This window comes from Anoplopoma fimbria, chromosome 5 (genome assembly GCF_027596085.1).
Source record: "Anoplopoma fimbria isolate UVic2021 breed Golden Eagle Sablefish chromosome 5, Afim_UVic_2022, whole genome shotgun sequence".
Taxonomy (NCBI): Eukaryota; Metazoa; Chordata; class Actinopteri; order Perciformes; family Anoplopomatidae; genus Anoplopoma; species Anoplopoma fimbria.
In genome coordinates this window covers 12,417,427-12,434,987 of record NC_072453.1, presented here as the reverse complement: position 1 = coordinate 12,434,987, position 17,561 = coordinate 12,417,427, and the positions used below count along the sequence as shown (strand labels likewise).

Below are 17,561 nucleotides of genomic sequence, written 5' to 3'. Positions count from 1 at the left end.
GCCCTTATGTGTAAAAATATTTTAGCATATTTAGCTTGTGCTCTAGACAGTACTAGTTTTAGCTGCCAGTATGTTTGTATGCAGTGTATTTTTTTGATCATTAGCTTCTGCAGTCTTCTGTGCTGAGAGTTGAATATGCATTGATGCAGGAAAACCGACAGTGAAGAAAGCCCCGAAGTGCATGTTCATTTTACAACACTTCTTTTATGAATTGTTTTATTACAAGGCTCAAAGCCAAAAATATACTCATTAAAGTTTGGTGTCAGGAAATATTGTCAGGGATTAAGGATATGATTCAAAAAGTTAAAAAGGTGCCATAATAAAACTACCTGATTGAACCACACGTGTCTCTTAATCAATGCAAATGTACTGGTGATGAAATGCAGGTCCAGCTTTAGATTAACCTCTATGCTAGTGCGGCAGAATTTCTTCTGCTCTCCTAGATTTGTACCAGTCTTAGTTTTCCTGGAAGAAAATCAAGTTGTTGATCAGGTGATCACCATCGGTATTGAACCGTTACTGGCCCAAGCTGTTCCAGCAGCCACTGCTGCTTTGTGGCTTTGAATGTGAAGCCTCCGGGCATATCAAGATGAGTCCCAAGCTGAGCAGGCAGCATGCTCTCCATTCGTGTTTCCCCTTCTAATGGACACCAGGATCAGTGACAGGAGGCCTGGGGCTTGTCAGCTGGGTGGAGGATGTTCTCGGTTGCCTTCACTTGAGGGTTTCTCCCTGTTCATCATGTTGTTTAGCCTTAAGCTAAAGGGGCCTGGAGGTTTGGCTATCCATCTTTTGGAGTCTGTTGTGCTGCAAGACAAACAGACTCACTTTAATCTGGCCTTTTCCCTGGACGGAGGGCAGGCTGATGATATGTATCCAGAGTAAAAAACCTGGCTGCAAGCTTCTTCTATCTCTCCAATGTTTGGAAGAACAAGCCTGGACGGGATCCAGACACATTTGTCCCAGTTTGTGTTTTAGAGATGTTATTTATCTCAAGCTGGACTGTTGCTGGTCTGTGACCTGTTGCTCCCCGAAACGAAGACGTCGTCATGTCTCACTGCAAACACAAGCAGGAAACATCCTCTCCTGGGGATCTGGACAAACAGAAGGCTTAAGACGCCACACAAATAACCCAAAAAGACATCTATGGTGACCTCCTTTTGTAGAGCTATTGTCCTTGGCTGCGGAGCCACACACAGATTGTTTAATGAACGTCAAAACCCAATATGTGACCCATGTGTATCAAATCCGTCCTCTTGTCATCAAGCCAGGAGTGTATCAAATCCTTCCCCAAGTCTGGGCTGCAGTGCTTACTCAAACCGGAACGTTTAAAATGTGTTTATTGCAGGATGTCTGTAATAACTGCTTCAACATGTTCTTTTTTGACTTTCCCATTGTTTCTTAAAGGTTAATCTTTGTGTTGATTAACATGATGTTTGGCCAAGAGAATCACTTTTACTGGGATTTAGTTCTAGTGTTTTGTTGGGATGCACATGACTGGTAGGAAGGTTCTGCCCCAAGACTGGATTCTGTTTTCAAATTGTTTTCAGTTTTAGATATTTCTTACGTTAAGGCAAAAATCCAAAAGTTTTATATTATTAGTTTTTAGTTATGAAAAATGCCAAGAATACAAAGAACAAGGCGTTACAGACTTCGAAATCTTAGTTTTGAACTTTCAACAATACTTATCAATCCGGGAAAACCTTAGAATTTACATTCTTTCAAGAATAAAAGCTTCCTCCTGTTACAATCTGAGGGTAAACTGGCTATTGTTTTGAGGGGTCCCTTGACCTCTCGTCAAAGATATGTGGATGAAAATGTGTGTCTTGGACATGAAGAAGAAATATGGCTTTCCTAGGCATATTGACAATCAGGGGGTTTCTGAGCACTTTCCAGAACAGAAGTATTTGCCGTCCAATCACTGAAAAAATGCAATTCTTACAGAAAACTACCAAAAGTTTTTATATACCACAGGACAGCATGGCTTTTTCCCTGGGGCTCTTCTTGGTGTCTTAATGTGGTAATTTGGATGGATTTTTTTTTATCTCTTTGGAGAGGTAAAAATGTGTTTTAATTTAACACCCAATCTGTCCAATAAATAGTATCAACTTAAAATTGCTGCAACTACTTGAGAAATGAGAAAATACTGAGTATGGGGATGGCCGTCATATACTATAATACTGTTCTAAGCACTTATACGCTTTCATAGTTTATTTTAATTCATTATTTGAATATTTTTTTACTTATATTTAGACAGACACACACTGCTGATCTACATCTCAGCTTTCAGTTGATTTATACCACTCCTGCTGTTGACCTGCTTTCTCCCTCTGAAAGATCCCTTGTCCCCCCTAAAAGGAAGAATAAAACGGGTCCTTCTGGGTCTCTTTAGATGCTGTATCTGCTCTTCCTGCTATTCGCCTGTTATCACTGTGGAAATGACATTGTATAAGAGCATGGTCCTGATTATCTTATCGGAAACACACATCTGTATCCCCTGTCAGCGCGTAACCAGCTTGTCCTTTAGCCAAGCATTCTTAGAGAAAAAGAGACACACGGAGAGTCAGATAGAAGACGAATGAGTCATTGGCAGGTGTGTGCTGTACATTAGAGTGAAAGAAAACAGCCCAGTCCACTTACTGTCCAGTTAGATACTCCCATCTAACTCTGTTATACTGCATATACCGCATGCTTACCAATGCTTATTTATTCCTTCTCTTCTGCAGGCAAACATAAGCTCTCATCAGCAAAATGTAAAACACAGACACACACACACACACACACACACACACACACACACACACACACACACACACACACACACACACACACACACACACACACACACACACACACACACACACACCATATTCTAAACCTTAATTCCAGGAGAAGGATGCGCCGAGGTTAACTCTAGCCTTTGTACCTTTCTTGTTACCCTTGCGGCTGCAAGGCCATGATACACTGTGATTCATTAGTTTCAAAGACAAGCCTTGGAAATGAGCTCGTCTCTGTCCGGAGCCTGCGCCTTTTTAACTACTTCCTTCAAAAGGGAATTTTTTTTGGAAGGAGCTTCCCTCTTTTGAATTGCCTTCTTAGAAGCTCCAATTATTTTCCAGCTTAGAGCAGTAATTAATAAGCTGGACTCGCCACTCCATGTCCCTAATTAATTAGGAGGCACCCAGTAATACTGGAAAGCTCTTAGAACGGCTTGTCCCTTCTCTCAGGATGAAGAAGAGTGAGATGCACATGCGCCGCTTCCTTTTAACATTTGGTTTTGTGTGAGTCCGTCTAAATGACTTTTTATTGGTCTAGAAGCTTTCCAACCCAACATAACATTCAAGCTTACATCAAAAGTCCCAAAAAACAACCCCTTCATTTGTTGTCAATTTCTCTATATGTCCAGCTTTCAAGTCGCCCCAAAGTTCTCGTGTTATAAATGAAGTGGCATGTGTGTGATGTCAGAGGCCTTTTTTCAAGATGTCGTCGCCTCCTTGAAGTCACATAAGGAAACTGTGAACTACTTCACCTCAGTGTTTCTTTTGTTTCCCTACAGACTTTCTTTAAGATGTAAAAAAAAAAAACAATACTAAGCTTTGAATAGTAATTTGTGGCTGAAACTGTTTTTCCAATTACAATGTCACATTTTTTTTACATTGCATCTATTCTTTCCCTGAATATGTAAATATTCTCATTTCAAAAGTGTAACTTCAGGACATAAGATGTCTTCTACTTCACTGAAAAGTCCATTTTCCGTTTCCACATCACTCATGTGTAATTTGCAAATTGTGCCAGGATTAACCTCCGACTGGTAATGTCACAACTTAAACACACATTCAAGGTGAGCACAGAGGAACTTTCCCTCTTCAGCAAAAACAGCCTCCTTGTGTCAAATTCTGCACATTCATCATTCTGCACAGTGAAGGTCAAACAAGGTAATGTCACAATCATTCGAGTGTAGAGGGAACTTTAAGTATAAAACTGAAGAAAGGGAATGTTGAGTTTCAGGCTCAATGGCTTCTTAAAAAAAAAGACATTTTGTGCAGTGAAAGGGTCTCCCCCTCTCCGCTCTGAGCCTTTTACCAGACGGACCGTGGGGGTCTCAGGACTCCAGCTGGTGGATCTATTCCTCAGCCTCCCTCCCTTCACCACGATGAACACAGCCAAGTGAAACCTGCTGTAATCAGCAGATTCTCTCTGGGGGACGAGCCATCACCAAAGAGCTCACGGAGGGTCTTTTAAGATAAAGATGTCCTCTTTGTGCTTTGTGGTTTTGGCCTGGTTAATGCACGTTCATTTAAAATGAAAACAATACAGTTTGAAATGTGGACATGTGTATATCATGAATTTCTGTTTCATGAATCCATCAGGTCAATGCTAAAATACTAGAATCAAATCTTTACAGTCATGCTTTCCATTTAGGTAGTGGTGATGATGATGGCTGGTAAGGAATGGGGGAGTGGGTTTTGTTTCCACACCTGAGATCCAAACTCGCATCTTTAACCGTTAGGCTGTCAACCTGTCAGAGGCCTGAGGAGCTGAGGTCTGCTGGTTGCTGCTGTGGAGGCGGTGCTGAGGATTTTAGAAACAAGTGGACTGTTTTTGTTTCATTGAAGACACGACCGCAAACAGAGAGACAACCAGACAGCCCCCCCCCGTTTTTCACCCGAGTCATCTTTTAAAAGCCCCTTTCCTGCATGGACCCAGTGTGAAAGATTTTGGTGTTTTGAAAGAAATAATTCAGAGGCTGAACAGTAACCCATTTTAGTGTACCTGTAAATGCCAGTGCCTTCGCGTCTTTTAACATAAGATTTCATTAAAGTTATGAACCGAGGGGATTTTGAAAGTAGACGAGGCCGCGTGTTTCATTTCGAGACCTTTTTTTATGTAACTTCTCTGCGACATTAAATTGAGCTTAATGCAAGGCTTCAGACGCAAGAACTTTTATTGCCGTGCATTTCAACATTTTACAGAACTTTGATCAAGTTTCAGCACGTATTATTTTATTTTATTTCCAGCTCTCCATCCATCTTGCGAATGTGTTGAGAAGACCAAGACCATGACCTCATGTTTTATTCATGTCTGCTTTTATTCCACTGTATCATACAGGGGAAATAAATGTGCTGCCCCCCACGACTCGGCCCCCCACATAAGCGAAAATTAATGGATGGATGAATGGAAAATCAATCACATGTTTCTGTCTATTGGCTAGTTGCATCACACAAAAAGAAAGTTCCTTTAAATCGTTTAAAAACTGGCTTCCCCACACACACTTTTGAAGATTTGTCTTTTTAATTTCAGCGTTTTCATCCTACAGATACATAACATTTCACAAGAGTACTTCCTCATGTTTACTGCTTTTGTTTGTAAGTATAACGGTTTTGAAATGAAAAAGGCAAATTAACGACATACTGTGATTTTAATGGGCAGTGAATTTTTAACTGTTTCTGGGGACATTTTATCGTTCCCCGTCTTCCCAAAATGCCTGCAATATTGACAAAGCTCTTGTATGTGGACATTGGGGAAATAAGCAGGCAAATTAAAATAAAAAAAACAATCTGTTTCTATGTCCCTAAACTAAAATTGCCTTTTAATTTGGGTTAACTGTACTGGTATTGTTGTTAATTTATTGTGTTAAAACAGTTTTTGTTATTGCTATTTCTTTTAAAGTATTTTTTATAGTTTATTTCAAACTGATCTTGGTTTTTTTTTGGCACTTTTGGCTGCATCTCTGCATGAAATGTGCCGACATATGAGGTTTTTTTATTCATGTAATGCAGCTATATAAGGGGGGCATAAACTCACACTCTGTCTGTATAATTTGGACTTGTATGCCAAATTACATTGTTTTATACTCAATAAATAGTAGCAGAAGTGTAAAACAAATTATTTAAATATGAATGCCAGATAATGTGGTTTTAATTTGAGGCGCTCTTGGGGATTTTGGAGTTCCAAAGATAGTCCAAGCATCGATCTTCCAAGGCCGTCTATCTTTATCTTCCTTTCCATTCGATTGTTTGTCTTTCTGTCTTGTTCACTGGCTCACGATTTCTCCCTCTCACCTATTTAAGCAAACGTTCTCCATAAATTGTAGTGAAATCTCATTTTCTCAGGGCTTTTGGGTGCCAAAGGGAATAAACAAAAGCAGCCAAAGTTTTTGACCTCTGTGGCTCCTGACCATAAAGATAATCAGCCAAGACTCGCAGTCCTGGCTTCCATCCTCCCTCTGACAGACAGACAAATAGATCTGCCGGAGTTACAGCGTGAGTTAAGCCGGGAGGGAATGCTCGCTCTACTTGTCCTCCATCCTGTTCTGTCCGTTCTCACACTCCACTGACCTTCCTATGACCAGCACTCCCTGCATGTGGGGGTCACTGACTGAGCGAAGAAGCCACGCGTGGTCATCAGTCAGACGGTCAGATTTTGGCTGAAGGAAGCCTGTCTCTTTCAGCTGATCTAGGATTTTTTTTAATTTTTTTTTTCCCCTTCTGTTGCCCTACACATGCTCACGCAGAGCACTGTCCTTGAGAAAAATTAATGCTGGATGGAAAGCAAAAACAGCATCCGCTCCAGCTGACTACCACAGCAAAAAAAAAAAAAAAAAAAAAAGCTCCAGCTGCTGTCGCCTTCTTGCCCTAAAAGGTATCATCTCTGCTGATGAACCTCTTCATTTTTTTCCCCTTTTGTGTCCCGTGTTTTTGACTCATTTAAAACTTCAAATCCGATGGGAACCCTGTGTAGGAGTTAGAGTTCAGATGCCTCTTTTCATCACTAAATTTAGCTTTGTGATAAAAGGAAATGGTGCGGAGAAAGTCGGAGACCTGGATCACGAAGTCTTCCCATGTCTCCACGTCACGCAGAAAGCAGATGCTTCTGGTTTCCCATTCCACTCGTCATTAAGGTTTTGTGTCTGAGGCCCAACGGTGCTGAGAGATGGACACACAGGGAGCAGACGGAGGCAGGGATGTGTGATGACCAGATTGGAGATTTCTGGTGTTTTTAGCTTTGTCAGATGAGGTGTGAAGGCAGTCCTCCTTTTACTTTGCCTCCATGTCTCCCCATTACATCTTTTCCTACCGTCAGCAACTTCTGATAATTCCCTGTTGGGAAATGGGACACGGCAGGGTCTCCACGTATTCCACCTCACTCACTCTCACCTAATCCCTCCAGCACTGGGGACGGGCGTAAGCTGCCAACAACAATAGGAGCTGCCAGGGTTTGATAAAGAGGCTGTGGAGTGCTTTGGGGTGCCGGGACCCTGCGGAATGGAGGCCTGAGTCACATGACAAAGCTGCCTTAAAATCATCCACACAGTTTCCGTGCGAAAGGGGGTCACGGGTAGGTTGTAAATTCACGGAGGGTTCAGCAGGAAACTGCATTTGTTGACACGCCAGATGAGAGAAAAGCTATAGGTTGTCCTTCTTGCAAAACAACAAGACATAAATTCACTCGGCAGAAGTAGATCTAGTGGTCCACTGAGGGCTTGTGCTCTGTATTTATCCTGCAAATTTTGGGGTTTTCACAAGTTGACAGGAGTTTTGGGAATTCCATGTATTTGCTTTCTTGATGAGAGTGAGATGAGAAGATCTGCATTGCTTTAATTTGTGGGACTGATATGGATTTCCTCATCTGACCCTCGGCAAGAAAGCAGATAAGCATATTAATCAAAATGTCAAGCTATTCCTTTAACATTCTACTATTACAAATGTCTCAAGCTGTATATTCCATTCCAGTGTTTTTTAGACTTAAGATGACCCGATAAATTAGTTAAGTAAATAAATGAGTCAGTAGATTCTCTATTTCCCCCATGAGCATTGCAGAGAAGGCGTTCAGCATTCAGAACCTTATTTTGGGGATAAAGAATTCATGCAGAACACAATTGAATAGTTAACTGAATGGTTAAAATATGACAAATTAAAAATAATTGGAGAATGTTTCACGGCTCTTTGTGTTCAGGAGATTGTTCAACATGTTCTGAAGGGGTTTGGGATGTTGTTCATGATTCATGGCCTGCGGAATTTCTACAATCCTGTCTATGGCTCCCGTCCGGCAATTGATTTCGTTTCAAAATGCAGATAAAAATGAATAAATGGATGTGCATTCGAATCAACCACAGTCACTTTTTTTTTTTTTTTTAAATGCCCGATGGGTCAACGATGCCGTGAAAAATGTACGAGCCCCAGCTGTGGGCTCCATCTGCACGCTCTGATGTATGATGTGATGCTTACAAACAAACTCTTAGAGAAAGCCAATAATTTTCCACTTCCTCGTAGTGCATCAGCTGAACAACAAGAGCTGTAGCCTTCCAGAGATCGACGGAGCGCGGATGATCGATGAGCCAGTTGTGCATTATTGGGAAATGAATTGCCAACCCCAGAAACGGTGTGAAATGATGTTGAGAGCTGATTTAAAGAAGCATGACACAACAGAATCTTTTGTGTCATTCACAGCCCAAAAATGGTTTTAATGAAAGCTGATAAAAATGTATGAATGTTCAGGAGTAGGGAAATGATATTGAAGTATCAGTTCAGCCCACACCTTTGCACCACCGTTGCAAAAGCATGAGGATTTTGACATTGCACTGAAGTTCATTGCTCTTTAAATGATGTTTTGGTTCTGTCTCCTTCAACTTTAATCATGCGGCCTTCTTCGACCTATCAATCATCTCCTGAAATAACACAGGGTCAGGGTGCATAACAAAACCCACCTAATGCATAAAAAAGAAGGCTTTTACGAGAAAGAGGGAGGACATCTCCCTCACTGACACAACCAGAGAGGCGAAAACATGAAAGGAGGGAGAGTATATCTGTATTCAGACCTTAATTGTTTGATTTCCCCGAAGGCGACCATAGGGGGGGGGCACAAGTACAGACAGATTGGATTAATTCAATTGCTGTTTTTTTTTTTTTTGCATGTGCCATGTACCTTGTGAAAAGAATGATAGGCTTGATTGTTTGAAGTTCCCTAGCCGCTCATTAGTTCAAGCACGAGGTTGCAATGAATATAGATGCACGAGCTTCGGGCCTCGGGCCAGTCCTTTGCAAACCATTGGAATTAATGACAAAGCTCAAAGCTGTTGTATTAGCATGACCCGTCCTGAAAATGACTTTGCATTCCCCTCCCTCTCCTCCTCGGCGCATCCTGGCAGAGAAGATACGTTGCAATTAATTGCTTTGAGGATGCACACAAAGCTTATTGTTTCCACTTGGAATGTATCAACAGAGAGGAATATGGATTCAAATTTAGTCAATTTCCATCTGCTGGCTTTCAATTTTTCCTGATTTTGCTACGGGCTAGAAGACATTAATATTCAAAGGAGGAATCTATCTCTGGGATTTCTGTCTCCACTCCAATTTAATGGGGGGTTTGTGGGGCCCACGATATTGTAAGAAAAAAAACATTGAAATTCAGCATTTCTCTTTTTAAAAACTGTCATTACTAAATCATTACTCACAGAACCCACGGCCAATAGATTTTTTTATTACTTGTTCACTATTTGTAATTTTCGGTCTTTTAAAATTTTTGTTTCGGACTTTGCAAAATACTTCAGGAAAACGTAACAGTTACAGTTCTCTAATGTCTTCCTGATTTTTTCCAACGCAGGATGAACTGGGGGTTGAGTAAGTAGTTTAGGAAATCAGGCAGCGAGTGTTGTGGTTTGCTGATAGTGTTGAAAGAAAAGAATGTGTTGCCTGATCTATAAGCCATGAGCCTGATGTGTGTGGAGCACAAACACAATCCTGGTTGTGGAAACGCCACATGCAGCGATACCCCGCATGTGTACGAGCGCACACACACACACACACACACACACACACACACACACACACACACACACACACACACACACACACACACACACACACACACACACACACACACATGCTTCCGCTCAGATGCACATAAATCAAGCCGAGCTACCGGCACATTCAGTGATTCCTGCACACAAGCAGGGACAAACTCTCTCTCTCTCTCTCTCTCTCTCTCCCACACCCCCGCACCGCTGACACACAACCGGAGCTCGTCCTGGGGGAGATGAAGAGGCAGAGCAGAGGCACGCTCTCTGCCACAGAGCAGCAGAAGCCCCGGGGGCAGATAGCAGTAGAAAGCAGGATGAAGGATCTCCCCTCCAGTGATCCACAGCAACAAAGGCGATTTGAGAGACTGCTGCTTTGGCACCCGGCATAATTAGTTTCAGATAACAATGTCACAGACCCATGCCACGGGAAAAGAAAGAGCAGAAAAAACACCCATCTACGACAAACTGCCAAGTTTTACTCAGTTTTTATTTGTTTTTCCTACAATTTGGATTTAATTGTTATCACTTGTCTAATTGCGAGCATAAGACATATTTTAGCAGCATATTCCATCTGACCTGAAGTGGAGCGTTTAGAGTCAATCAACTGCCTTTGATAAGTCACATGTGAGTACTTTACCCTTGGCCCGAGGGGGATCGTGACATCATGAGCAATAAAGGGATATTAATGTATTTTCAGAGGAAATGAAAGAGACTTGCTCCGCTGCAAACCATGAGTGAGCAGGTGATGATGTGCTGGGTTTTCGTGAACACAATTCGTCACATTTGGCTTGTGCATGCACGCCTTTGGGTGACAAACACCATGTTGTAAGCAAAACACATGAGAGCAGGATGTGACTTGATGCTACATGTCAACAAATGACACCAGGCGGAAAGAAACACAAGAGGGAAGGGGACAATTATGTGGAAGAACATCTGACTCAAAGCTGCACTTCTCTTGTAGTTATCCTTTTTGCAGTTTTGTTTTTGTGACTCTATCTATGTAGAGATAAGTCGTAAAAACTTATTTTTTTAAGTTATCATTGTGCTTTTCAGACTGGAATGGCTGGACGTTGTGTCACTCCACCCTGAACTGTGGTGCAGCAAGAGACACAATGTTCACATCATGTGGTGGAGGAACCAGCATGTGACACCAGATGCGAACTTTGTCGAGGGCTCAGCAGAAAGAAAAACAAGTCCTCATACCTCAATGACACATTTGGTCCTTTGAAAAACAGAGCGTTTCCTGCTCTACCCCCACTATGGTTGTGTGTCATTAAGTAAAAGTAAATTAATCTGCTGGGTTAACGTTGTGGTTGTGGTTATCATCCACCCTCACCTCCTGCTTAAGAGCCTTTGTGGTGGTATAATACCATCACGCCACTTCTACATTTTTAACTTAAAGAGTCATTATTCTCACAACCGCTCGCGTGATGAGAAAGCATAAACATGAGCCTTTATGACAACAAACAAACCGATGCTGTTGTTTTTTCTGTTGCGGCAAACTTTCGGATTTGTATTCGTGGAGATGTGAGGTTCTTAACAGCACGTCTCTGGTTCCTCTGGGCTTTCTCTCTTTCTTGGTCCACTGATCACACTGCCTTACTCGGCTGCGTAGTTGTAAAAGTGATGATCCAAATGTATGGATGTCTAGTCTCAATATGCGGTACTGTATACAAGTCTGTTTTATTTCAAATCATTCGACAGCTGACCTTTTGATTAGTGGACTAACTCTGGTGTACTTTTTGTACTTGAAGAAAATTGAATACTAAATAATCTCTTTTTTTTTAATAGTAACTAACATCCCTGTCTAGCTCAGTAAATAGTGCATCATCATTCTCACACTTAATCAAAGATTGGTGTTGCAATTCTGTCCTAATTCCAATTATCTTATCCATTGTCCGGGTGGTATTCATCATCCAGTCTCTGTAATTGGGATCCTGTGGAGTCATCCATCACGCAGACATTGCAGAGAGATGACACTTAATTGATTTCACGGGGCATGCCTGGGCGTAACCACATCAATCTCTAGGTGACAGTCACTGCAATAATTGTGTGTCACCGCTACTGATGGCTATTCTGTTTGACCACCGCACTGACCAATCAACCACCCGCAGGATGCCACGGAGGTGTAAAGAATTATAATGAGGCTGTTATGATACGATGGATAAAACCAAGCCGACCTTTTCTTTGTTAAACAAATATGATAAGCATTCATTTTCACCACAGTTGGCTTTCTCGACACAATCCAAAGACCACATTTTTTGGTGTTTTTGCCCTGTTGCGCTGGACTTGGTGTTGGTCTTAGAGCCAGATGTGCCACCCAGCTGTGAAGTAGCTCGCCACTGAACATGGCAGCTCATATGAATAAAGTCAAAACCGTCTGCCTTGACTTTTTCTGCTCTTTTTTCCTCCCTCCTCCTAGAGCAGACATCATTGGCTGGCATGCTCTAGCGGCTCTGTTCATGACATGCTTGGTGAAGACTGGGAGTTGCATTGAGCTCAGGGTAAGCAGGGGGAATTCTGCTTCTCTGCTCTACTTGGCACTGGCCTGCAACACTGCCTGATGTCAGACAGATCACAGCCAGGAAGACTGGCCCTCTTCCCTTGCGCCTGGAAAAAGAATGTTACTAAGACTGAGACAAGGTTTTTTCGGCCTGTGGAGGGGGGTGGGGGGTTAGGGGTTTGCACTGTTGTAGGTTTTTCATGCACATGCTCCTTCTTTTTCCACATAGAGCTGGGTTCTTGCCACTAGCCACAAAAAAAAGCAAAAGGGACATTATAACTACCACATTGCCTCACGGGTCTCTCCGTTGAAATGTAACGTACTAATTGGAGCTCCTAGATTAGGTCGTACAAGAGACGTATTTCTTTGATGATGATTTCATCTGCTATAAATGTTTGTATTACATATTTTCCAAATAACTTTCCGTTACAGAGCAGAGCGGACAAGTGCTAGAGAGCTACTTGCCCTCGAGAGGCCCCTAATGCCTAACTTCTCATTTATCATAGTTAACTGCAGGATTTGTCCAGAAGTCCCTGATTAGGTTGTCTGAGTCTAATGAGACATATCGGAGACCATGACTGGTGAAAATCACTGCACATTGATCCAACTTGTGTTCAAACAATGGTAGTGGCCATAGCAAGTCAATTAAGGACATTCACTTCATGTACTCCAGAAATGGAAGTGCATTAACTTCCATTATCATCACTGAATGTATAAGCGCTAACCTTTTCTTTGCTCATTTATACTTTTAGCCTGGTTGGATACCTTATCAAGAGAAAAGGGAGAGTCCCGCAGAGCGTGAAGTTGAAAACCCATTTGAGACTACTAAAAATATGCTACTTTATATTCCGCCAAATAGAACAGATCCGAGATTCATACAACATGGGCAAGTTGTTTTGCAGGAAACACTGTCTTTCTCACCATAAAGTTTTCCCCTTCTCCTCCTGGCCTGTCACATTATCAATTCAACGTTCTGTTGTTCCTCTGAGATTTGCTCAAAAGTGTCCCGAGCTGTATAAACTGCCCTCTCTGCCCGCTGAGAATGTGTCTTTACAGCCTATACGTGACTTCAGTTCTCAATATGTCTTTATGCTTTATTGTTTTGTTATTTCAATAATCACAGCACAGGCCCTCAGTATGAGACACAGATGTACACTTTTGTGTCCTCATTAATAGAAGACTGCTATACCATTAGCATATAGAAGCTGTTGGTATGCTGTAAAAGACCTTACTTTCTAGTTCATATGCAGTACTCACCTACAAATGAGACCTCCCATTTTCTGCTGATTGATTAGCCATTAAATGCAATTCATCAAGCCTGTTGCAATTAACATATCGCACACACCGCAACATTAGCTCAACTCACATAAAAGCAAAGCAAACACGAGCAATCAAGACCACATGTAAAAAGAATAATGGAATTTTCTCTGGGGTCGCTGCAGTTGTATTTTCTCAATTAGATCGTTCACAACAGTGTTTGAATGGTAAGCCTCGACATTTATGTCTGTGTGTGAATATATTCCATTTAGATAAGGCATTGCGTAAATCCCGCTGTTATTCCCAGTAGAAGGACAGACAGAAGAGGCATGCAATGTTGAACAGAGATACAACAGAAACAATATGATAATTTAATGCAGGAAGAACAGAGGTGGCATTTAGCAGCTGGCATTCAGGATTAGCCTTCATTGTCTTTCTGTCTGCGTTGTCAAATCTACTGACAGGCAAATCGGACTCTTTCCCCCAACCTAATGTATTTCCTTTCAAAAAGTTATTTTGTCCTTTTCAGCCTGAAGACAGCATGACAAGACATAAACATGACTGTAATTATAGGTGTTGTGCCTGTCTAAGAGATGCAGAGAAGTTACCAAGTAATTCTCTTGTCAAAGTTTTATGACAAGTTCACCCAGCAGTAGCAGAAATCTTGGAGATTTTTTTACCTCCTGTTGTGTCACACTTGCAGTCTTTTGTTTTTTGTTGTTGTTGTTTGGGTGTCAGGCTGCCTGCACTCGGGAAAGATTCTGTGGCGTCAACAGCCAGAAAATGGCATCTTCTTGTTGACTCTCTGTGCCTCTCCTCCAAGCGGACTCCCTGTCAGTCAGACGAAGCCCTGCTGGAGGCCCGTCCCATGGGTAATGCATTTTAAATTGGGGGGCGCGACCCCCCGTCCCATCCCTTACCCAATGCCTCATTAACCTCCCACTGATTGAAAAACATTGCGCTGCTGCTGCCATGCGGGGTAGTAAGCTTGTGGAATTAGAAATATGGTGTAGGCTGCTGGCAGTTCATTGTTCGGCTGGAGTGAGATGAACCTACAGGTGCTGTCGGCTTGGTTTTCTGTATTTGTATTTGTTTTTCTGCTCTTTATAGACTTGATGATGCAAATGGTACCCCCATATGGTGTTTTCTTGTGTGTAGTGCAGATTGCAACTCTGATTTGTTGCGTCATCATGATCTAGCCCACATTTTCCAGTCTTTCTGTTAACAATAGCCAGGTGCCCGTACGATTATTGGAATAGGTTTCCCCTTCTGTTCACACTGACCATTTAAACATTCCTTTCTAATCCACTTTCAGTGTAAGAAAACAGGGAAACATTTATGCAGAAGGGTTAACTGCTTTTTCCGGGAAAAAGAAAACTCTTGGCACCTGTTATGACCTATGCTATGAAACTACTAGCTATATGAGTTAGCAGCCTAGGAACGCTAATGACAAGATGAGTGATTTACAATTTTAGTGGATTGCTAAGGTATGACGTAAAGGTCACCAATAACAGCCAAAGAATGGTAGTGTAGTAAGTAATCTCATTTACAAATGTTTGTCCATTGATGACTAGATCATTAATCTAGTAGACACAGACATGGCAACCACCGGCCTCCTAAATCCTATGTCTGTACGCGAGAAATGTACAAGTAGCAATTAAGTAAAATAATGTTAGTTCTCTCTGGCACTGCTACACAATGCAGTCATGCCAACAATGATATTATCCTGATGTGCACATGTATATCCTGAAACCAATCTCTGCCCAATTCGCTTAGGTAGACTTTTTTTGGGCTCCATGTTGCAGATCCACTAAGGTTTGTTTCTTGGTTCCATGTTGCAGATCCACTAAGGTTTGTTTCTTGGTTCCATGTTGCAGATCCACTAAGGTGTGGTTTCTTGGTTCCATGTTGCAGACCCACTAAGGTTTGTTTCTTGGTTCCATGTTGCAGATCCACTAAGGTTTGTTTCTTGGTTCCATGTTGCAGATCCACTAAGGTGTGGTTTCTTGGTTCCATGTTGCAGACCCACTAAGGTTTGTTTCTTGGTTCCATGTTGCAGATCCACTAAGGTTTGGTTTCTTGGTTCCATGTTGCAGACCTACTAAGGTGTGGTTTCTGGGTTCCATGATGAAGATCCACTAAGGTGTGGTTTCTTGGTTCCATGTTGCAGACCCACTAAGGTGTGGTTTCTTGGTTCCATGTTGCAGACCTATTAAGGTTTGGTTTCTTGGTTCCATGTTGCAGACCCAATAAGGTTTGGTTTTCTTGGTTCCATGTTGTAAACACATGGGTTATTTTATACCCACGCTCTCCCAGAGTGTTACAGGCAAGCAGTGAGGCCGGAGAAATACACAATCACCACACTGGACTGTCTGTTGCGGGCAGATGTTTAGGTTGTGCGTCCAACCGAGAGCGCAGACCTAATTAAGACTGAAGAAACACATCATTTTATTTGGCTTTCTCCACTCTTTGGCCTCGCTTTGATCCAATGATTAATACCAGCTCTTTGGCTCTGCAGAGGAGTAGAGGGCGGAGGGAGCATTGTGTCTCATGCTGACAGATCCCAAACAAAATAACCCCCCTCCCCAGGTTGTTACAGCTGACACTCCCAGCTGGGTTTGTCAGCGGTGAGGTCAGTAAGAGAATCCAGCTGCCTGCTGAGGTTTGTTCCTCTGCTGCGGATTAGCACAAGCCAGCCATCTGCGGGTGTCCTGTAGGGTAATACTGTATATACACTCGCTTTATGTAAAATACATGGAGAGTCTTATTATACTCTTGAGAGTGTCCTTCCCTCCACAAGCATTCAGTTACCTCACTAGGTGACAAGAAGGGCAGCCATCATTGTACTAGAGCTGTGACAGAAAAGATTTGTCATTGCAATGAAAGGTCAGAATTAGTTCAGCGGTTATGTGGGTTACCAAAAGTCTATCTTTTGAATGTCACATAATAAATCATCCCCCTATAGGCTATATCAGCTGTAAAATTGGATATAAAACCATTGCAATGGATTCCATTGGTGACCCCAAGCTACAGCATGATGATTGTAGCATAATTCAGTTGAATGCTATTTGTTCAGAAGGAACACTCATAGTTTCTTCAAAACATGACAGAGTAGCAGAAAGTTTTTTCCAGTGAGAATGCCATGAGTGTATGTCCTTTGGGGATAAAAATATTAAGGGTTCATTCTTGACCATGGAAACAGTAGCTTGACAAAATAATTCTCAGCACAAGTTCAAGCTTACTTGTTGTTTCTGGTCCCGCGATAACTAAAACATCTCCATGGTAAATTTGCGGTTCATCCTCAGTATAACTACAATTCCAGGACCAGTGTTTGCTCAAGTAAAGAGCCTAGAGTGAATCAAGTATTGAAAACATACTTTAACACACCCAGGACATAGCACTCACCAAGGTCATGTCAACCAATGCCTACTTCACACTACACAACTTTATCTAATGCTTTTTTAAGCTCCCTACAGTTTTTGGAGCTTCAATACAAAAGCCCCATATCAGAGGCAAATCCCAGCACTTAGTGTGCACTGTTCAAAGACGCGAGAGGAGGGGTTCACTGGTGCATCACAGACACATTCCAGATATCTAGCATGCTAAACATCTGGATTTGTAGGGGAGTACGTTGGAGAACAACAGCCAATGCGAGCGAAAGGCATAAGTTGAGGGGAAACTTGGCAGAGGTGCCCCTTTAGAGTCCCCTGTTGCCCCTCAATCATATAGCGTTAAAACCACAAAGACTTCAAGACCCATGATTACAAGACAGCAAGTTATCTACTGTGAACAGTACAGTGATCTTGTAAACAGTGGTTGGCTAGTGGAAAGCTATAATTGTGAAATAGTGATAACAAACCAGAGTATGCTATGATGGAGATACATGAGTAGGCAGAAGGTGCCACATTAAAAAGGGATTGCGGTAATCCTTGCAGGCAAACATGGTTGAGACCCCCGAATATATGGCTCTTTCATCAGTTCTTACGTAGAGGGGGAAGGAGAAAG

At 42.1% G+C, this 17,561-nt stretch overlaps 1 protein-coding gene across 2 annotated transcripts in view; it reads left to right on the top strand.

Moving 5' to 3' along the window:
• LOC129091134 (disintegrin and metalloproteinase domain-containing protein 12-like) overlaps positions 1-17,561 on the top strand; it is a 71,078-nt gene that overhangs the window by 16,974 nt on the left and 36,543 nt on the right. The window lies entirely within an intron of this gene.